Here is a 23,280-nt window from a genome sequence, read left to right as displayed (position 1 = left end):
CTCCCCCCACCGACCCTCGGTAACTGCAGTGTGTACCATCCCCTCCCTCCCCCCACCCACCGACCCTCAGTAACTGCAGTGTGTACCATCCCCTCCCCCCCCCACCGACCCTCAGTAACTGCAGTGTGTACCATCCCCTCCCTCCCCCCCCCACCGACCCTCAGTAACTGCAGTGTGTACCATCCCCTCCCTCCCCCCCACCGACCCTCAGTAACTGCAGTGTGTACCATCCCCTCCCTCCCCCCACCGACCCTCAGTAACTGCAGTGTGTACCATCCCCTCCCTCCCCCCCACCGACCCTCAGTAACTGCAGTGTGTACCATCCCCTCCCCCCGACCGACCCTCAGTAACTGCAGTGTGTACCATCCCCTCCCTCCCCCCCCACCGACCCTCAGTAACTGCAGTGTGTACCATCCCCTCCCCCCGACCGACCCTCAGTAACTGCAGTGTGTACCATCCCCTCCCCCCGACCGACCCTCAGTAACTGCAGTGTGTACCATCCCCTCCCCCCGACCGACCCTCAGTAACTGCAGTGTGTACCATCCCCTCCCCCCCCCACCGACCCTCAGTAACAGCAGTGTGTACCATCCCCTCCCTCCCTCCACCGACCCTCAGTAACTGCAGTGTGTACCATCCCCTCCCTTCCCCACCGACCCTCAGTAACTGCAGTGTGTACCATCCCCTCCCCCCCCACCGACGCTCAGTAACAGCAGTGTGTACCATCCCCTCCCTCCCCCCCCACCGACCCTCAGTAACTGCAGTGTGTACCATCCCCTCCCCCCCCACCGACCCTCAGTAACTGCAGTGTGTACCATCCCCTCCCTCCCCCCACCGACCCTCAGTAACAGCAGTGTTTACCATCCCCTCCCTCCCCCCCACCGACCCTCAGTAACTGCAGTGTGTACCATCCCCTCCCTCCCCCCACCGACCCTCAGTAACTGCAGTGTGTACCATCCCCTCCCTCCCCCCCCCACCGACCCTCAGTAACTGCAGTGTGTACCATCCCCTCCCTCCCCCCACCGACCCTCAGTAACAGCAGTGTGTACCATCCCCTCCCTCCCCCCCACCGACCCTCAGTAACTGCAGTGTGTACCATCCCCTCCCTCCCCCCCCACCGACCCTCAGTAACAGCAGTGTGTACCATCCCCTCCCTCCCCCCACCGACCCTCAGTAACTGCAGTGTGTACCATCCCCTCCCTCCCCCCCCCACCGACCCTCAGTAACTGCAGTGTGTACCATCCCCTCCCTCCCCCACCGACCCTCAGTAACTGCAGTGTGTACCATCCCCTCCCTCCCCCCACCGACCCTCAGTAACAGCAGTGTGTACCATCCCCTCCCTCCCCCCCACCGACCCTCAGTAACTGCAGTGTGTACCATCCCCTCCCTCCCCCCCCACCGACCCTCAGTAACAGCAGTGTGTACCATCCCCTCCCTCCCCCCACCGACCCTCAGTAACTGCAGTGTGTACCATCCCCTCCCCCCCCACCGACGCTCAGTAACAGCAGTGTGTACCATCCCCTCCCTCCCCCCCCACCGACCCTCAGTAACTGCAGTGTGTACCATCCCCTCCCCCCCCACCGACCCTCAGTAACTGCAGTGTGTACCATCCCCTCCCTCCCCCCACCGACCCTCAGTAACAGCAGTGTGTACCATCCCCTCCCTCCCCCCCACCGACCCTCAGTAACTGCAGTGTGTACCATCCCCTCCCTCCCCCCACCGACCCTCAGTAACTGCAGTGTGTACCATCCCCTCCCTCCCCCCCCCACCGACCCTCAGTAACTGCAGTGTGTACCATCCCCTCCCTCCCCCCACCGACCCTCAGTAACAGCAGTGTGTACCATCCCCTCCCTCCCCCCCACCGACCCTCAGTAACTGCAGTGTGTACCATCCCCTCCCTCCCCCCCCACCGACCCTCAGTAACAGCAGTGTGTACCATCCCCTCCCTCCCCCCACCGACCCTCAGTAACTGCAGTGTGTACCATCCCCTCCCTCCCCCCCCACCGACCCTCAGTAACTGCAGTGTGTACCATCCCCTCCCTCCCCCACCGACCCTCAGTAACTGCAGTGTGTACCATCCCCTCCCTCCCCCCACCGACCCTCAGTAACAGCAGTGTGTACCATCCCCTCCCTCCCCCCCACCGACCCTCAGTAACTGCAGTGTGTACCATCCCCTCCCTCCCCCCCCACCGACCCTCAGTAACAGCAGTGTGTACCATCCCCTCCCTCCCCCCCACCGACCCTCAGTAACTGCAGTGTGTACCATCCCCTCCCTCCCCCCCCCACCGACCCTCAGTAACTGCAGTGTGTACCATCCCCTCCCTCCCCCACCGACCCTCAGTAACTGCAGTGTGTACCATCCCCTCCCTCCCCCCCACCGACCCTCAGTAACAGCAGTGTGTACCATCCCCTCCCTCCCCCCACCGACCCTCAGTAACTGCAGTGTGTACCATCCCCTCCCTCCCCCACCGACCCTCAGTAACAGCAGTGTGTACCATCCCCTCCCTCCCCCACCGACCCTCAGTAACTGCAGTGTGTACCATCCCCTCCCTCCCCCCCCCACCGACCCTCAGTAACTGCAGTGTGTACCATCCCCTCCCTCCCCCACCGACCGACCCTCAGTAACTGCAGTGTGTACCATCCCCTCCCTCCCCCCACCGACCCTCAGTAACTGCAGTGTGTACCATCCCCCTCCCCTCCCCCACCGACCCTCAGTAACTGCAGTGTGTACCATCCCCTCCCCCCCCCTCCCCCGGACCCTCAGTAACTGCAGTGTGTACCATCCCCTCCCTCCCCACCACTGACCCTCAGTAACTGCAGTGTGTACCATCCCTCCCTCCCCACCGACCCTCAGTAACAGCAGTGTGTACCATCCCTCCCTCCCACCGACCCTCAGTAACTGCAGTGTGTACCATCCCCTCCCTCCCCCCACCGACCCTCAGTAACTGCAGTGTGTACCATCCCCTCCCTCCCCCCACCGACCCTCAGTAACTGCAGTGTGTACCATCCCCTCCCTCCCCCCCCCACCGACCCTCAGTAACTGCAGTGTGTACCATCCCCTCCCTCCCCCCCCGACCCTCAGTAACTGCAGTGTGTACCATCCCCTCCCTCCCCCCCCACCGACCCTCAGTAACTGCAGTGTGTACCATCCCCTCCCTCCCCCCCCCACCGACCCTCAGTAACTGCAGTGTGTACCATCCCCTCCTCCCCACCACTGACCCTCAGTAACTGCAGTGTGTACCATCCCCTTCCCTGCCCCCCACCGACCCTCAGTAACTGCAGTGTGTACCATCCCCTCCCTCCCCCACCCGACCCTCGGTAACTGCAGTGTGTACCATCCCCTCCCTCCCCCCCCCCACCGACCCTCAGTAACTGCAGTGTGTACCATCCCCCCCCCCCCCACCGACCCTCAGTAACTGCAGTGTGTACCATCCCCTCCCTGCCCCCACCGACCCTCAGTAACTGCAGTGTGTACCATCCCCTCCCTCCCCCCCACCGACCCTCAGTAACAGCAGTGTGTACCATCCCCTCCCTCCCCCCCACCGACCCTCAGTAACTGCAGTGTGTACCATCCCCTCCCCCCCCACACCGACCCTCAGTAACAGCAGTGTGTACCATCCCCTCCCCCCCCCACCGACCCTCAGTAACAGCAGTGTGTACCATCCCCTCCCTCCCCCCCACCGACCCTCAGTAACTGCAGTGTGTACCATCCCCTCCCTCCCCTCACCGACCCTCAGTAACAGCAGTGTGTACCATCCCCTCCCTCCCCCCACCGACCCTCAGTAACTGCAGTGTGTCCCATCCCCTCCCTCCCCCCACCGACCCTCAGTAACTGCAGTGTGTACCATCCCCTCCCTCCCCCCACCGACCCTCAGTAACAGCAGTGTGTACCATCCCCTCCCTCCCCCCCCACCGACCCTCAGTAACAGCAGTGTGTACCATCCCCTCCCCCCCCACCGACCCTCAGTAACTGCAGTGTGTACCATCCCCTCCCTCCCCCCACCGACCCTCAGTAACAGCAGTGTGTACCATCCCCTCCCTCCCCCCCACCGACCCTCAGTAACTGCAGTGTGTACCATCCCCTCCCTCCCCCCACCGACCCTCAGTAACAGCAGTGTGTACCATCCCCTCCCTCCCCCCCCACCGACCCTCAGTAACTGCAGTGTGTACCATCCCCTCCCTCCCCCCACCGACCCTCAGTAACTGCAGTGTGTACCATCCCCTCCCCCCACCGACCCTCAGTAACTGCAGTGTGTACCATCTACAAGATGCCCTGCAGAAACTCACCAAAGATCCTCAGGCAGCACCTTCCAAACCCACTACCACTTCCATCGAGAAGGACAAGGGGCAGCAGGTACATGGGAACACCCCCCACTCCCCCCCCTCCCGCAAGTTCCCCTCCGAGCCCCCTCACCATCCCGACTTGGAAACCTATCGGCCGTTCCTTCCTGGGTCAGAATCCTGGGATTCCCTCCCTCAGGGACATTGTGGGTCTACCCTGAGTTCAGATAGAAACCTTGTACCTGGAAGCGATGTCATCATCCTCTCCGCCCCATCCCCAGTAATTATTGGGGAAGCCGTTGACCTTCATGAACTGGCCAGGGGTCAGGGCAGAAACACCACCGAAGTAGTTCGGGAACCGTACTCTGCATAAACAAAACAGCAGTGACTGGCTACATCAAAGGGAACTCTAACCGCTGACCCTTCGACAGTGCCCTCTCCCTCAGCACTGACCCTCCGACAGTGCCCACTCCCTCAGCACTGACCCTCCGACAGTGCCCACTCTCTCAGCACTGACCCTCCGACAGTGCGGCACTCCCTCAGCACTGACCCTTCGACAGTGCCCTCTCCCTCAGCACTGACCCTCCGACAGTGCCCACTCCCTCAGCACTGACCCTTCGACAGTGCCCTCTCCCTCAGCACTGACCCTTCGACAGTGCCCACTCCCACAGCACTGACCCTCCGACAGTGCCCACTCCCTCAGCACTGACCCTCCGACAGTGCCCTCTCCCTCAGCACTGACCCTCCGACAGTGCAGCACTCCCTCAGCACAGACCCTCCGACAGTGCCCACTCCCTCAGCACTGACCCTTCGACAGTGCCCTCTCCCTCAGCACTGACCCTTCGACAGTGCCCACTCCCACAGCACTGACCCTCCGACAGTGCCCACTCCCTCAGCACTGACCCTCCGACAGTGCCCACTCCCTCAGCACTGACCCTCCGACAGTGCGGCACTCCCTCAGCACTGACACTCCGACAGTGCCCACTCCCTCAGCACTGACCCTCCGACAGTGCCCACTCCCTCAGCACTGACCCTCTGACAGTGCAGCACTCCCTCAGCACTGACCCTCAGACAGTGCCCACTCCCTCAGCACTGACCCTCCGAAAGTGCGGCACTCCCTCAGCACTGACCCTCCGACAGTGCGGCACTCCCTCAGCACTGACCCTCCGACAGTGCGGCACTCCCTCAGCACTGACCCTCCGACAGTGCGGCACTCCTTCAGCACTGACCCTCCCACAGTGCCCACACCCTCAGCACTGACCCTCCAACAGTGCGGCACACCCTCAGCACTGACCCTCCGACAGTGCGGCACTCCTTCAGCACTGACCCTCCCACAGTGCCCACTCCCTCAGCACTGACCATCCGACAGTGCCCACTCCCTCAGCACTGACCCTCCAACAGTGCGGCACTCCCTCAGCACTGACCCTCCGACAGTGCCCACTCCCTCAGCACTGACCCTCCGACAGTGGTCACTCCCTCAGCACTGACCCTCCGACAGTGCGGTGCTCCCTCAGCACTGACACTCCGACAGTGCGGCACTCCCTCAGCACTGACACTCCGACAGTGCCCACTCCCTCAGCACTGACCCTCCGACAGTGGTCACTCCCTCAGCACTGACCCTCCGACAGTGCGGTGCTCCCTCCTTACTTGTATCCGAACTTGTCCAGAGCTTCAGAGGAGTGTTTGGGATATTTCTCACACGTGTAGAGATTGCGATCATCCTCAGGAATAAGGTCCACATCATGAAAGTACAGACAATCCCAGTCTGTATCCTTCATCGCCTCCTTAAAGCCCACATTGAATAGCTTTGCTCGGTTAAAGGTACCATTCCCAGCCTGGGGGGAGAGAGGGAATATGACAGGGAGGGGGACAGGGAGAGAGAGAGAGAGAGAGAAACAGAGGGAGAGACAGAGGGAGCAAGACAGAAGGAGCGAGACAGAGGAAATCAGTGAGACAATGAACTCTGATCAAACCTCCCGACTCAGTGATCACCCTCACCCTACCATCCCTCTCCCAATCTCACAGACAGGAGGGTCAGACCTCAGAAGGAGAGAAATATCGGGGTGGGGGAAACTGGGGAGAGCGAGGGAGAGAGAGAGAGAGAGAGAGACGGAGACAGGGAGGGGGGTCAGCCCCTGAACTGGGGGCACCTGGTGGTCTCGCAGCAGGTTGGTATCCCACCCACCACACCGTTCCCCTCCCTCCTGGTACCTTCCCACGGCCTGACCTCTGTTTACTACCATCCCCTACAGACCGTTGTGGTGCTGTTGACCCTCAGAGTGTCTGACCCTGAAACACCACCACCGTTACCCTGTCTGTGCCCGCCCCCCCCCGGGTCTGTGCCCCCTCTCCCCGGGTCTGTGCCCCCCCTCCCCGGGTCCCGGTGCGCCCCCACCTGGTGAATGATGTAGATGCGGTACTGCAGCTGCTGTTTCTGGAGCATGGGGTGGAGGTAATACAGAAGGTATTTCAGGTGCTGCTCCCGATGTCTGTGAGGGACCAACACGGCCGTACTGTGGTTCGACTTGCAGTCTGGGGGTTTGTACCACCCCCCGGCCAGCACCATGGGGTTCCTCTTCCTCACCTCTTCCAAGGTCAGCTCCTTTTGGAAACTGACGTTGATCGGACCACCTACCGGGGAATGGGGACAGGGGGTTAGACCCGCTCTGGAACCTGTCACCCCTCTCCCCACTCCATCTATAACCAACATTTCCCGGAATTAGACACTGTCTGCCATTCCTCGGCTCACTGGCCCGGTCCGTCAGGATCTCTCTGTATTCCCAGAGACCCTCCCTCACTGTCCACTCCACCCCCACCCTCAGGATCATTCTCAATACAGTCTCTGCTCATCAGACCAGGAGGGTCACTGCTGTCCTGCACAACACGATTGGACTTTCAGACCAACCCCCAACCACCAACACCCCCCCACACTCTCCCACCCACACACTCTCCCACACACACACACACACCCACACACACTCTCCCACACACCCCCCCCACACTCTCCCTCCCACCCACACACACACTCTCCCACCCACCCACATACACACACACACACACACTCTCCCCACCCCACACACACACTCTCCCTCCCACACACACACACACACTCTCCCACCCACACACACACACACACACAGTCTCCCAACCACACCCACACACACACTCTCCCACCCACACACACACACACACACACAGTCTCCCAACCACACCCACACACACACTCTCCCACCCACACACACACACACACACACAGTCTCCCAACCACACCCACACACACACTCTACCACCCCACACACACGCACACACACACACAGTCTCCCAACCACACAGTCTCCCCCCCACACATGCCCCCACACACACACCCACACACATACAGCCACACACACACACACACACACACACCCCCACACCCACACACACTCTCCCACCCACACAGTCTCCCCCACACATCCCCACACACACACACCCACACACACCCACACACACCCACACTCTCCCACACACACACCCACACACCCCCACACACACCCACACACCCCCACACACACACACACACCCCTACACTCTCCCACACACACACACACCCCCCTAAACCAATGCCAGGTTGTCCCTGTCCCTGTCCCACTGTCATTCTGGGAGCGATCATTTCCCCACAATGTCTGTCGTGTGGAACTTTATCTGATGCTCTCTGTAAACCCACACACACCACATCCACCGCGTTCATCCAATCAGCATCCTCCAACAACAGGGCAACAGAATGAAAACAGACCCCACCCCCTCCACATCTCCCAATGGACCCAAACCCCTTCCTGTTCACTCCCACTCTGCACCATCCCAATGGACCCAAACCCCTTCCCATTCCCTCCCACTCTACACCGTCCCAATGGACCCAAACCCCTTCCCATTCCCTCCCACTCTACACCGTCCCAATGGACCCAAACCCCTTCCCATTCCCTCCCACTCTACACCGTCCCAATGGACCCCAAACCCCTTCCCATTCCCTCCCACTCTACACCGTCCCCAATGGACCCAAACCCCTTCCCATTCCCTCCCACTCTACACCATCCCCAATGGACCCAAACCCCTTCCCATTCCCTCCCACTCTACACCGTCCCAATGGACCCCAAACCCCTTCCCATTCCCTCCCACTCTACACCGTCCCAATGGACCCCAAACCCCTTCCCATTCCCTCCCCACTCTACACCATCCCAATGGACCCAAACCCCTTCCCATTCACTCCCGCTCTACACTGTCCCAATGGACCCAAACCCCTTCCCATTCACTCCCACTCTACACCATCCCAATGGACCCCAAGCCCCTTCCCATTCCCTCCCACTCTACACCATCCCAATGGACCCAAACCCATTCCTGTTCACTCTCACCCTACACCATCCCAATGGACCCAAACCCCTTCCCATTCCCTCCCACCCTACACCATCCCAATGGACCCAAACCCCTTCCCATTCCCTCCACTCTACACCGTCCCAATGGACCCAAACCCCTTCCCATTCCCTCCCACTCTACACCATCCCCAATGGACCCAAACCCCTTCCCATTCCCTCCCACTCTACACCGTCCCAATGGACCCCAAACCCCTTCCCATTCCCTCCCACTCTACACCGTCCCCAATGGACCCCAAGCCCCTTCCCATTCCCTCCCACTCTACACCATCCAATGGACCAAACCCCTTCCCATTCCCTCCCACTCTACACCATCCCAATGGACCCAAACCCCTTCCATTCACTCCCGCTCTACACTGTCCCAATGGACCCAAACCCCTTCCCATTCACTCCCGCTCTACACTGTCCCAATGGACCCAAACCCCTTCCCCATTCCCTCCCACTCTACACCATCCCAATGGACCCAAACCCCTTCCCATTCACTCCCACTCTACACCGTCCCCAATGGATCCCAAACCCCTTCCCCATTCCCTCCCACTCTACACCGTCCCCAATGGATCCCAAACCCCTTCCCCATTCCCTCCACTCTACACCGTCCCCAATGGACCCAAACCCCTTCCCCATTCCCTCCCACTCTACACCGTCCCAATGTACCCAAACCCCTTCCCATTCCCTCCCACTCTACACCGTCCCCAATGGACCCAAACCCCTTCCCATTCCCTCCCACTCTACACCATCCAATGAACCCAAACCCTTCCAATTCACTCCCACTCTACACCATCCCAATGAACCCAAACCCTTCCCATTCCCTCCCACTCTACACCATCCCAATGGACCCAAACCCCTTCCCATTCCCTCCCACTCTACACTGTCCCAATGGACCCAAACCCCTTCCCATTCACTCCCACTCTACACCGTCCCCAATGAACCCAACCCCTTCCCATTCCCTCCCACTCTACACCATCCCAATGAACCCAAACCCTTCCCATTCACTCCCACTCTACACTGTCCCAATGAACCCAAACCCTTCCCGTTCACTCCCACTCTACACCATCCCAATGGACCCCAACCCCTTCCCATTCCCTCCCACTCTACACCGCCCCAATGGACTCAAACCCCTTCCCATTCCCTCCCACTCTACACCGTCCCAATGGACCCAAACCCCTTCCATTCCCTCCCACTCTACACCGTCCCAATGGACCCAAAACTCCTTCCCATTCCCTCCCACTCTACACTGTCCCAATGGACCCAAACCCCTTCCCATTCACTCCCACTCTACACCGTCCCAATGGACCCAAACCCTTCCCATTCACTCCCGCTCTACACCGTCCCAATGGACCCAAACCCCTTCCCATTCACTCCCACTCTACACCATCCAATGAACCCAAACCCCTTCCCATTCCCTCCCACTCTACACCGTCCCAATGGACCCAAACCCCTTCCCATTCCCTCCCACTCTACACCGTCCCAATGGACCCAAACCCCTTCCCATTCCCTCCCACTCTACACCGTCCCAATGGACCCAAACCCCTTCCCATTCCCTCCCACTCTACACCGTCCCCAATGGACCCAAACCCCTTCCCATTCCCTCCCACTCTACACCGTCCCCAATGGACCCAAACCCCTTCCCATTCCCTCTCACTCTACTCTGTCCCAATGGACGCGTACCACTTCCCATTCGCTCCTACTGTACACTATCCCAATGGACAAAATGCCTTCCTATTCACTCACTCGACATTGTCCGAATGGACCAAAATTCCTTCCTGTTCACTCCAGCTCTACACCGTCCTATTGACGCAAACCCCTTCCCATTCACTCTCACTCTACACCATCCCTATGGATCCAGACCCCTTCCCATTCACTCCCTCTATCCTCCATCTGTAGGGACTGGAATACCAATCCTACAAGAAGAAATCTTTACTGATCGCTTCCGTCAATTTAACACCTCCCAGTTTAAATCCCTCACCCCTCCCTAACTCTCTCACCTACTTCAGCCCCCTACACCCCCTTCCTGTCTCAGTAACCCCCTCCAGCCCCTCCAACCCCTCCCCATCTCTCTAACCCCTATGCCACCCCCTGTGCCCCCTCTGTTCTGAGTCACTCCCGACCCCGGAGCCCCCCTTTCCCACTTACTGAGGTACGGTGAGACCGATGGACAGTACGGGAGCTGGTCTTCATCCACCAGGAGGTGGTGGTGAGGCTGAGATTGGCGTAGATATCTCCGGGCTGCGAGCTGTTGGCCTGGGAGGTGTTGGGCACTGATCCTGTCTTCCACAGGGCACTGACGATGGCACTGACCCTCTGGCGCGATCCCTCGTGGTACACCAACAGAATGACCAACAGCTGGGGCACTCCCCAGCACAGCCAGGGAAACGCACTCTGGTGGGTATTTTCATTGGTATCTCACAGCGGGGCCCCAAGGGCGTGGGCACAAGGAACTGATAGAGTCACAGCCCAACGTCTGGCTCGTCCCCTTCACAGGGGCATCACTCAGCAATACCACACCCCACCAACGTCCCCCTCCCACCGAGTCCAAACACCAGCTCCTGTGGAGCACGACGTCAAGTCCCAGGAACGCTGCGCTCTGATTGGCTCGATAAACCACTGCTCGCTTGGCACTGTTAGAGGGTATTGACGGCGTTCCAGGGGGTTACTCGCTAGTGGGAGTTGGAAGGCCACTCCAAGATGGAGGCAGGAACGGCCATGATGCACATCCTGGGGAGGCAGGGAGTGGGAGGGTCACGGGGTCACCTGCAAAGTCAGAAACAGAGAGCGAGATTCCTGGGGAACCTTCCTCAACTCAAAAAGACTCATCGGAGGGCTTCACCTCGCACTCTACCCCCTGCCCAATGGACCCAAACCCCCTTCCGTTCACTCCCACTGTACATCATCCAATGGACCCAAACCCCCTTCCCGTTCACTCCCAATCTACACCGTCCCAATGGACCCAAACCCCTTCCTGTTCATTGGTGCTCTACACCATCTGTATACCCCGCCAGCCCCTACACCCTCTCCTATCTCTGTAACCCCCTCCAGCTCCTACACCCTCTCCCTATCTCTGTAACCCCCTCCAGCCCCTACACCCCCTCCCTATCTCTGTCACCCCCTCCAGCCCCTACACCCCCTCCCTATCTCTGTAACCCCTCCAGCCCCTCTACCCCCTCCCTATCTCTGTAACCCCCCTCCAGCCCCTACACCCCCTCCCTATCTCTGTCACCCCCTCCAGCCCCTACACCCCCTCCCTATCTCTGTAACCCCCTCCAGCCCCTACAGCCCCTCCCTATCTCTGTAACCCCCTCCAGCCCCTACACCCCCTCCTATCTCTGTAATCCCCTCCAGCCCCTACACCCCCCTCCCTATCTCTGTAACCCCCTCCAGCCCCTACACCCCCTCCCTGTCTCTGTAACCCCCTCCAGCCCCTACACCCCCCTCCCTATCTCTGTAACTCCCTCCAGCCCCTACACCCTCTCCCTATCTCTGTAACCCCCTCCAGCCCCTACACCCCCCTCCCTATCTCTGTAACTCCCTCCAGCCCCTACACCCTCTCCCTATCTCTGTAACCCCCTCCAGCCCCTACACCCCCTCCCTGTCTCTCTAACCCCCTCCAGCCCCTACACCCCCTCCCTATCTCTGTAACCCCCTCCCCTCCCCTACACCCCCTCCCTATCTCTGTAATCCCTCCAGCCCCCTACACCCCCTCCCTATCTCTGTAACCCCCTCCAGCCCCTACACCCCCTCCCTGTCTCTGTAACCCCCTCCAGCCCCTACACCCCCCCTCCCTATCTCTGTAACTCCCTCCAGCCCCTACACCCTCTCCCCTATCTCTGTAACCCCCCTCCAGCCCCTACACCCCCTCCCTATCTCTGTAACCCCCTCCCTCCCCTACACCCCCTCCCTATCTCTGTAATCCCCTCCAGCCCCTACACCCCCTCCCTATCTCTGTAACCCCCTCCAGCCCCTACACCCCCTCCCTGTCTCTGTAACCCCCTCCAGCCCCTACACCCCCCTCCCTATCTCTGTAACCCCCTCCAGCCCCTACACCCCCTCCCTATCTCTGTAACCCCCTCCAGCCCCTACACCCCCTCCCTATCTCTGTAACCCCCTCCAGCCCCTGTGCCACCCTGTGCCACTCCCAGGGACAGGGACAGCACGGGGTGAGATACAGAGTAAAGCTTCTTCTACACTGTCCCCCATCAAACACTCCCAGGGTCAGGGACAGCACGGGGTTAGATATAGAGTAAAGCTTCCTCTACACTGTCCCCCCATCAAACACTCCCAGGGACAGGGACAGCACGGGGCTAGACACAGAGTAAAGCTCCCTCTACACTGTCCCCCCATCAAACACTCCCAGGGTCAGGGACAGCACGGGGTTAGATATAGAGTAAAGCTCCCTCTACACTGTCCCCCATCAAACACTCCCAGGGACAGGGACAGCACGGGGTTAGATACAGAGTAAAGCTTCCTCTACACTGTCCCCTCATCAAACACTCCCAGGGACAGGGACAGCACGGCATTAGATACAGAGTAAAGCTCCCTCTACTCTGTCCCCCCCATCAAACACTCCAGGGACAGGGACAGCACGGGGTTAGATACAGAGTAAAGCTCCCTCGACACTGTCCCCCTATCAATCACTCCCAGGGACAGGGACAGCACGGGGTAGATACAGAGTAAAGCTTCCTCTACACTGTCCCCAAAACAAACACTCCCAGGGACATGGACAGCACGGGGTTAGATACAGAGTAAAGCTCCCTCTACACTGTCCCCCCATCAAACACTCCCAGGGACAGGGATAGGGATAGCACAGGGTTAGATGCAGAGTAAAGCTCCCTCTACACTGTTCCCCCATCAAACACTCCCAGGACAGGGACAGCACGGGGTTACATACAGAGTAAAGCTTCCTGTACACTGTCCCCCCCCATCAAACACTCCCAGGGACAGGAACAGCACGGAGTTAGATACAGAGTAAAGCTCTCTCTACACTGTCCCCCCATCAAACACCCCCAGGGACAGGGACAGCACGGGGTTAGATACAGAGTAAAGCTCCCTCTACACTGTCCCCCCATCAAACACTCCCAGGGACAGGGACAGCACGGGGTTAGATACAGAGTAAAGCTTCCTCTACACTGTCCCCAAAACAAACCACTCCCAGGACATGGACAGCACGGGGTTAGATACAGAGTAAAGCTCCCTCTACAACTGTCCCCCCATCAAACACTCCCAGGGACAGGGATAGGGATAGCACAGGGTAGATGCAGAGTAAAGCTCCCTCTACACTGTTCCCCCATCAAACACTCCCAGGACAGGGACAGCACGGGGTTACATACAGAGTAAAGCTTCCTGTACACTGTCCCCCCCCATCAAACACTCCCAGGGACAGGGACAGCATGGGGTTACATACAGAGTAAAGCTCACTCTACACTGACCCCCCCCATCAAACACTCCCAGGGACAGGAACAGCACGGAGTTAGATACAGAGTAAAGCTCTCTCTACACTGTCCCCCATCAAACACCCCCAGGGACAGGGACAGCACGGGGTTAGATACAGAGTAAAGCTCCCTCTACACTGTCCCCCATCAAACACTCCCAGGGACAGCGACAGCATGGGGTTAGATACAGAGTAAAGCTCCCTCTACTCTGTCCCCCCATCAAACACTCCCAGGGAAAGGGACAGCACCGGGTTAGATACAGAGTAAAGCTCCCTCTACACTGTCCCCCATCAAACACTCCCAGGGACAGGGACAGCACGGGGTTAGAAACAGAGTAAAGCTCCCTCTACACTGTCCCCCCATCAAACACTCCCAGGGACAAGGACAGGGACAGCCGGGGTTAGATACAGAGTAAAGCTCCCTCTACACTGTCCCCCCATCAAACACTCCCAGGGACAGGGACAGCACGGGGTTAGATACAGAGTAAAGCTCCCTCTACACTGTCCCCCCCCATCAAACACCCCCAGGGACAGGGACCATGTGAACCTAAATGGACCCTCCGAGCTGGTGGCTCTGTGCCGGTCGGACAACACTCTGTCCCTGCTCCGTACCTCCGTGTCCGAGAGATGATCTCGCTCCCGGTGGGGTCTGAGTTTCCGGAATACTCCCAGACTGTTGTGTTCCCCAAGCGGGAAGGGAGTGGAGCTGGTCCTCCAGGGTTGACCCATTCAGGGACACGTCCTCCTCCCTGTGACTCATATACAAACTGGTGTCAAAGTCCATCTGAAACAAATCCCTATCTTAATGGGACAATAAAACCACCATTTATTGACACTGTTGTTCAAGCAGAGATCAACTGGGGCTGAAAGGAGAAGCTTTGGTGCTTGTCCATATCATTAACCCCCCTCACCCCCCCCTCACACCCCCTCACCCCCCCCTCACACCCCCCCTCACACTCCCCCCCCACCCCCCCCTCACACTCCCCCCTCACCCCCCCCTCACACTCCCCCCTCACCTCCCTCACACCCCCTCACACTCCCCCCTCACACCCCCTCACACCCCCCTCACCCCCCCCTCACACCCCCTCACCCCCCCCCTCACACCCCCCCTCACCCCCCCCTCACACCCCCCCCTCACCCCCCCCCCTCACCCCCCCCTCACACCCCCCCTCACACTCCCCCCTCACCCCCCCCTCACCCCCCCCCTCACACTCTCCCCCTCACCCCCCCCTCACCACCCCCCTCACACTCCCCCCTCACCCCCCTCACACTCCCCCCTCACCCCCCCCTCACACTCCCCCCTCACCCCCCCCTCACACCCCCCCTCACACTCCCCCCTCACCCCCCCTCACACTCCCCCCTCACCCCCCCCTCACACCCCCCTCACACTCCCCCCTCACCCCCCCCCTCACCCCCCCTCACACTCCCCCCTCACCCCCCCCTCACACCCCCTCACACTCCCCCCTCACCCCCCCCTCACACCCCCCTCACACTCCCCCCCCTCACCCCCCCTCACACTCCCCCCTCACCCCCCCCTCACCCCCCCCTCACACCCCCCTCACACTCCCCCCTCACCCCCCCTCACACTCCCCCCCCTCACCCCCCCCTCCACCCCCCCCTCACACCCCCCTCACCCCCCCCACACCCCCCTCACACCCCCCCTCACCCCCCCCACACCCCCCCCTCACCCCCCCCTCACCCCCCCCTCACACCCCCCCTCACACCCCCCCTCACTCCCCTCACCTCCCCTCACACCCCCCCTCACACTCCCCTCACACCCCCCTCACACCCCCCTCACCCCCCCCTCACACTCCCCCCTCCCACCCCCCTCACATCCCCCCTCACACCCCCCCCACACCCCCCCTCACCCCCCCCCTCACACTCCCCCCACCCCCCCCCACACCCCCCTCACACCCCCCACCCCCCCCCACACCCCCCCCCCACCCCCCCTCACACTCCCCCCCTCACCCCCCTCACACCCCTCACACCCCCCTCACCCCCCCCCCTCACCCCCCCTCACACCCCCCCTCACCCCCCCCCTCACACCCCCCTCACCCCCCCCCCTCACACCCCCCCTCACCCCCCCCCTCACACCCCCCCTCACCCCCCCCTCACACCCCCTCACCCCCCCCTCACATCCCCCCCCTCACCCCCCCCTCACACCCCCCCCACCCACCCCTCACACTCCCCCTCACACACCCCCCTCACACCCCCCCCTCACACTCCCCCCCTCACACTCCCCCCTCACACTCCCCCTCACACACCCCCCTCACACCCCCCCTCACACACCCCCCTCACCCACCCTCACACTCCCCCCTCACCACCCCCCTCACACCCCCCCCTCACACTCCCCCTCACACTCCCCCCTCACACCCCCCCTCACACACCCCCCTCACACCCTCCCTCCACACACCCCCCTCACACCCCCCTCACACTCCCCCCCTCACACCCCCCACACCCCCCCTCACACCCCCCTCACACTCCCCCCCCCTCACACTCCCCCCTCACACCCCCCCTCACACACCCCCCTCACCCACCCCCCTCACACACCCCCCTCACACCCCCCCTCACACACCCCCCTCACACCCCCCCTCACACACCCCCCTGAAACACACCCCCCTCACACCCCCCCTCACACACCCCCTCACACCCCCCCCACACACCCCCCTCACACTCCCCCCTCACACCCCCCCTCACACACCCCCCCACACTCCCCCCTCACACCCCCCCTCACACACCCCCCTCACACCCCCCTCACACCCCCCCACACTCCCCCTCACACACCCCCTCACACTCCCCTCACTCCCCCTCACACTCCCCCCCCACACCTCCGCCCTCACTCCCCCCTCACACCCCCCTCACACTACCCCCTCACACCCCCCCTCACACTCCCCTCACACTACCCCCTCACACCCCCCCTCACACTCCCCTCACACTCCCCTCACACCCCCCCTCACACTCCCCCCCTCACACTCCCCTCACACTCCCCTCACACTCTCCCCCTCAACCCACCCCCCTCACACTCCCCCCCTCAAACTCCCCCCCCTCACACTCCCCCCTCACCCCCCCCTCACACTCTCCCCCTCACCCCCCCTCACACCCCCCTCACACCCCCTCACACTCCTCCCCCCACACCCCCACTCACACCCCCCCACACCCCCCTCACACTCCCCCTCACACCCCCCTCACACTCCCCCCTCACACCCCCCTCACACTCCCCCCCCTCACACCCCCCTCACACCCCCCTCACACTCGCCCTCACACTCCCCCCCTCACACCCCCCACACTCCCCTTCACACCCCCCCTCACTCCCTCACACTCCTCCCCTCATACCCCCCTCACACCTCCCCCCTCACACCCCCCTCACACCCCCCTCACACTCCCCTCACACCACCCCCTCACACTCTCCCCTCACACTCCCCCCTCACATCCCCTCACACCCCCTCACACCCCCCCTCACACCCCCCTCACACCTCCCCTCACCCCCCTCACACCCCCCTCACATCCCCACACACCCCCTCACACACTCTCACTCCCCCTCTCACACTCTCACTCCCCTCACACACTCTCACTCCCCCCTCACACACTCTCACTCCCCTCACACACTCTCACTCCCCCCTCACACACTCTCACTCCCCTCACACACTCTCACTCCCCTCACACACTCTCACTCCCCCCTCACACACTCTCACTCCCCTCACACACTCTCACTCCCCCTCACACACTCTCACTCCCCTCTCACACACTCTCACTCCCCCCTCACACTCTCACTCCCCCCTCACACACTCTCACACTCCCCCCTCACACTCTCACTCCCCCCTCACACTCTCACTCCCCCCTCACACTGACCCTCTCTCACACACTCTCACTCCCCCTCTTCACACAGTCCTCACTTCCCTCACTCACACTCTCACTTCCCCCTCACACACTCTCACTCCCTCTCACACACTCTCACTCCCCCTCACACACTCTCACTCCCCTCTCACACACTCTCACTCCCCCTCACACACTCTCACTCCCCTCTCACACACTCTCACTCCCCCTCACACACTCTCACTCCCCTCTCACACACTCTCACTCCCCCCTCACACACTCTCACTCCCCCCTCACACTCTCACTCCCCCCCTCACACACTCTCACTCCCCTCTCACACACTCTCACTCCCCCTCTCACACAGTCTCACTTCCCTCACTCACACTCTCACTCCCCCTCTCACACTCACTCGCCCTCTTAACACTCTCACTCTCCCCTCTCACACACTCTTACTCCCCCTCTTCACACAGTCTCACTTCCCTCTCACACACTCTCACTCCCCCCTCACACACTCTCACTCCCCTCTCACACACTCTCACTCCCCCTCTTCACACAGACTCACTTCCCTCTCACACACTCTCACTGCCCCTCACACTCTCACTCCCCCCTCACACACTCTCACTTCCCTCTCACACACTCTCACTCCCCCCTCACACACTCTCACTCCCCCTCTTCACACAGTCTCACTTCCCTCTCACACACTCTCACTCCCCCCTCACACACTCTCACTCCCCCCTCACACACTCTCACTCCCCCTCTTCACACACTCTCACTCCCCCCTCACACACTCTCACTCCCCCCTCACACTCTCACTCCCCCTCACACACTCTCACTCCCCCTCACACTCTCACTCCCCCCTCACACAGTCCTCACTCCCCCTTCACACACTCTCACTCCCCCCTCACACACTCTCACTCCCCCCTCACACTCTCACTCCCCCTCACACACTCTCACACCCCCCCCACACCTCCCCCTCACACTCCCCCCCCACACCCCACTCACACCCCCCTCACACTCCCCCTCACACTCCCCCTCTCACCCCCCTCTCACCCCCCATCACACCCCCCTCTCACCCCCTCTCACACTCCCCCCCTCACACCCCCCCACACTCCCCCCTCACACCCCCCTCGCACTCCCCCTCGCCCCCTCACACCCTTCTCACACCCCCCTCACACACCCCTCACACCCCTCTCACACCCCCTCACACCCCCTCAGACCCCCTCTCAGACCCCCTCTCACACCCCTTCACACCCCCTCACACCCCCTCACACCCCCTCTCACACACCCCCACACTCTCACTCTCCCCCTCGCACAGTCTCACTCCCCCCCCTCACACAGTCTCAGCTCTCCCCCTCGCACAGTCTCACTCTCCCCCTCGCACAGTCTCACTCCCCCCTCGCACAGTCTCACTCTCCCCCTCGCACAGTCTCACTCTCCCCCTCGCACAGTCTCACTCGCCCCCTCGCACAGTCTCACTCTCCCCCTCGCACAGTCTCACTCCCCCCTCGCACAGTCTCACTCTCCCCTCGCACAGTCTCACTGTCCCCCTCGCACAGTCTCACTCTCCCCCCTCGCACAGTCTCACTCCCCCCTCGCACAGTCTCACTCTCCCCCTCGCACAGTCTCACTCTCCCCCTCGCACAGTCTCACTCCCCCCTCGCACAGTCTCACTCTCCCCCTCGCACAGTCTCACTCTCCCCTCGCACAGTCTCACTCCCCCCTCGCACAGTCTCACTATCCCCCTCGCACAGTCTCACTCTCCCCCTCGCACAGTCTCACTCTCCCCCTCGCACAGTCTCACTCTCCCCCTCACACATTCTCACTCCCCCCTCACACAGTCTCACTCCCCCCTCGCACAGTCTCACTCCCCCCTCGCACAGTCTCACTCCCCCCTCGCACAGTCTCACTCTACCCCTCGCACACTCTCACTCTCCCCCTCACACAGTCTCACTCCCCCCTCACACATTCTCACTCCCCCCCTCGCACAGTCTCACTCTCCCCCTCGCACAGTCTCACTCTCCCCCTCGCACAGTCTCACTCCCCCCTCAGACAGTCTCACTCTCCCCCTCGCACAGTCTCACTCCCCCCTCGCACAGTCTCACTCCCCCTCACACATTCTCACTCCCCCCTCACACAGTCTCACTCTCCCCCTCGCACAGTCTCACTCCCCCCTCGCACAGTCTCACTCTCCCCCTCGCACAGTCTCACTCTCCCCCTCGCACAGTCTCACTCTCCCCCTCGCACAGTCTCACTCCCCCCTCGCACAGTCTCACTCTCCCCCTCGCACAGTCTCACTCCCCCCTCGCACAGTCTCACTCCCCCCTCACACATTCTCACTCCCCCCTCGCACAGTCTCACTCCCCCCTCACACATTCTCACTCCCCCCCTCACACAGTCTCACTCTCCCCCTCGCACAGTCTCACTCTCCCCCTCGCACAGTCTCACTCCCCCCTCAGACAGTCTCACTCTCCCCCTCGCACGTCTCACACTCCCCCCCTCGCACAGTCTCACTCCCCCCTCACACATTCTCACTCCCCCCTCACACAGTCTCACTCTCCCCCCTCGCACAGTCTCACTCCCCCCTCGCACAGTCTCACTCCCCCCTCACACATTCTCACTCCCCCCTCGCACAGTCTCACCCTCCCCCTCGCACAGTCTCACTCTCCCCCTCGCATAGTCTCACTCTCCCCCTCACACAGTCTCACTCCCCCCTCGCACAGTCTCACTCCCCCCTCGCACAGTCTCACTCTCCCCCTCACACAGTCTCACTCTCCCCCTCGCACAGTCTCACTCTCCCCCTCGCACAGTCTCACTCTCCCCCTCACACATTCTCACTCCCCCCTCACACAGTCTCACTCCCCCCTCGCACAGTCTCACTCCCCCCTCGCACAGTCTCACTCCCCCCTCGCACAGTCTCACTCTACCCCTCGCACACCTCTCACTCTCCCCCTCACACAGTCTCACTCCCCCCTCACACATTCTCACTCCCCCCTCGCACAGTCTCACTCTCCCCCTCGCACAGTCTCACTCCCCCCTCGCACAGTCTCACTCCCCCCTCACACATTCTCACTCCCCCCTCGCACAGTCTCACTCTCCCCCTCGCACAGTCTCACTCTCCCCCTCGCACAGTCTCACTCTCCCCCTCACACATTCTTACTCCCCCCCTCACACAGTCTCACTCCCCCCTCGCACAGTCTCACTCTCCCCCTCGCACACTCTCACTCTCCCCCTCACACAGTCTCACTCCCCCCTCGCACAGTCTCACTCTCCCCTCGCACAGTCTCACTCTCCCCCTCGCACCCTCTCACACTCCTCACTCTCACACACTCTCACCCCCCTCTCACACACTCTCACTTCCCCCTCTCACACACTCTCACTCCCCCCTCACACGCTCTCACCCCCCTCTCACACTGTCTCCCCCTCTCACACCCTCTCACTCCCCCCTCACACGCTCTCACTCCCCCCTCACACAGTCTCACCACCCCTCTCACACCCTCTCTCACTCCCTCTCTCACACACTCACTCCCCCTCACACAGTCTCACCCCCCCTCTCACACCCTCTCTCACACCTCATCTCTCACATCCTCACTCCCCTTCTCACACACTCTCACTCCCCCTCTCACACAGTCTCACTTCCCTCACTCACACTCTCACTCCCCCTCTCACACTCACTCGCCCTCTTAACACTCTCACTCCCCCTCACACACTCTCACTCCCCCCTCACACTCTCACTCCCCCTCACACACTCTCACTCCCCTCTCACACACTCTCACTCCCCCTCTCACACAGTCTCACTTCCTCACTCACACTCTCACTCCCCCTCTCACACTCACTCGCCCTCTTAACACTCTCACTCTCCCCTCTCACACACTCTCACTCCCCCTCTTCACACAGTCTCACTCCCCCCTCACACACTCTCACTCCCCTCTCACCACTCTCACTCCCCCTCTCACACACTCTCACTCCCCCTCTTCACACAGTCTCACTTCCTCTCACACACTCTCACTCCCCCTCACACACTCTCACTCCCCTCTCACACACTCTCACTCCCCCCTCACACACTCTCACTCCCCTCACACACTCTCACTCCCCCCTCACACACTCTCACTCCCCTCACACACTCTCACTCCCCCTCACACACTCTCACTCCCCTCACACACTCTCACTCCCCTCTCACACACTCTCACTCCCCCCTCACACACTCTCACTCCCCCCTCACACAGTCTCACTTCCCTCTCACACACTCTCACTTCCCCCTCACACACTCTCACTCCCCCCCTCACACCTCTCACTCCCCCTCACACACTCTCACTCCCCTCTCACACACTCTCACTCCCCCCTCACACTCTCACTCCCCCCTCACACAATCTCACACTCCCCCCTCACACTCTCACTCCCCCCTCACACTCTCCCCCCCCCTCACACTGACCCTCTCTCACACACTCTCACTCCCCCTCTTCACACAGTCTCACTTCCCTCACTCACACTCTCACTTCCCCCTCACACACTCTCACTCCCCTCTCACACACTCTCACTCCCCCTCACACACTCTCACTCCCCTCTCACACACTCTCACTCCCCCTCACACACTCTCACTCCCCTCTCACACACTCTCACTCCCCCTCACACACTCTCACTCCCCTCTCACACACTCTCACTCCCCTCTCACACACTCTCACTCCCCCCCTCACACACTCTCACTCCCCCCTCACACTCTCACTCCCCCCTCACACACTCTCACTCCCCTCTCACACACTCTCACTCCCCCTCTCACACAGTCTCACTTCCCTCACTCACACTCTCACTCCCCCTCTCACACTCACACGCCCTCTTAACACTCTCACTCTCCCCTCTCACACACTCTTACTCCCCCTCTTCACACAGTCTCACTTCCCTCACTCACACTCTCACTCCCCTCTCACACTCACACGCCCTCTTAACACTCTCACTCTCCCCTCTCACACACTCTCACTCCCCCTCTTCACACAGTCTCACTTCCCTCTCACACACTCTCACTCCCCCCTCACACACTCTCACTCCCCTCACACACTCTCACTCTCCCCTCTCACACACTCTCACTCCCCCTCTTCACACAGTCTCACTCCCCTCTCACACACTCTCACTCCCCCCTCACACACTCTCACTCCCCCTCTTCACACACTCTCACTCCCCCTCTTCACACACTCTCACTCCCCCCTCACACACTCTCACTCCCCCCTCACACTCTCACTCCCCCCTCACACAGTCTCACTTCCCTCTCACACACTCTCACTCCCCCTCTTCACACAGACTCACTTCCCTCTCACACACTCTCACTCCCCCCTCACACACTTCACTTCCCTCTCACACACTCTCACTCCC

The 23,280-nt window shown here is 61.3% G+C and overlaps 1 pseudogene; it reads right to left on the bottom strand.

The window, feature by feature from the left end:
- Window positions 1-4,501: 4,501 nt before the first annotated feature.
- LOC140458818 (beta-1,4-galactosyltransferase 3-like) lies at window positions 4,502-11,432 on the bottom strand (annotated as a pseudogene).
- Between the last annotated feature and the right edge of the window lie 11,848 nt (window positions 11,433-23,280).

Source organism: Chiloscyllium punctatum, chromosome 34 (assembly GCF_047496795.1).
Source record: "Chiloscyllium punctatum isolate Juve2018m chromosome 34, sChiPun1.3, whole genome shotgun sequence".
Taxonomy (NCBI): Eukaryota; Metazoa; Chordata; class Chondrichthyes; order Orectolobiformes; family Hemiscylliidae; genus Chiloscyllium; species Chiloscyllium punctatum.
The sequence above is the reverse complement of the archived record's forward strand: the minus strand, read 5'-3'. Positions and strand labels throughout refer to the sequence as shown.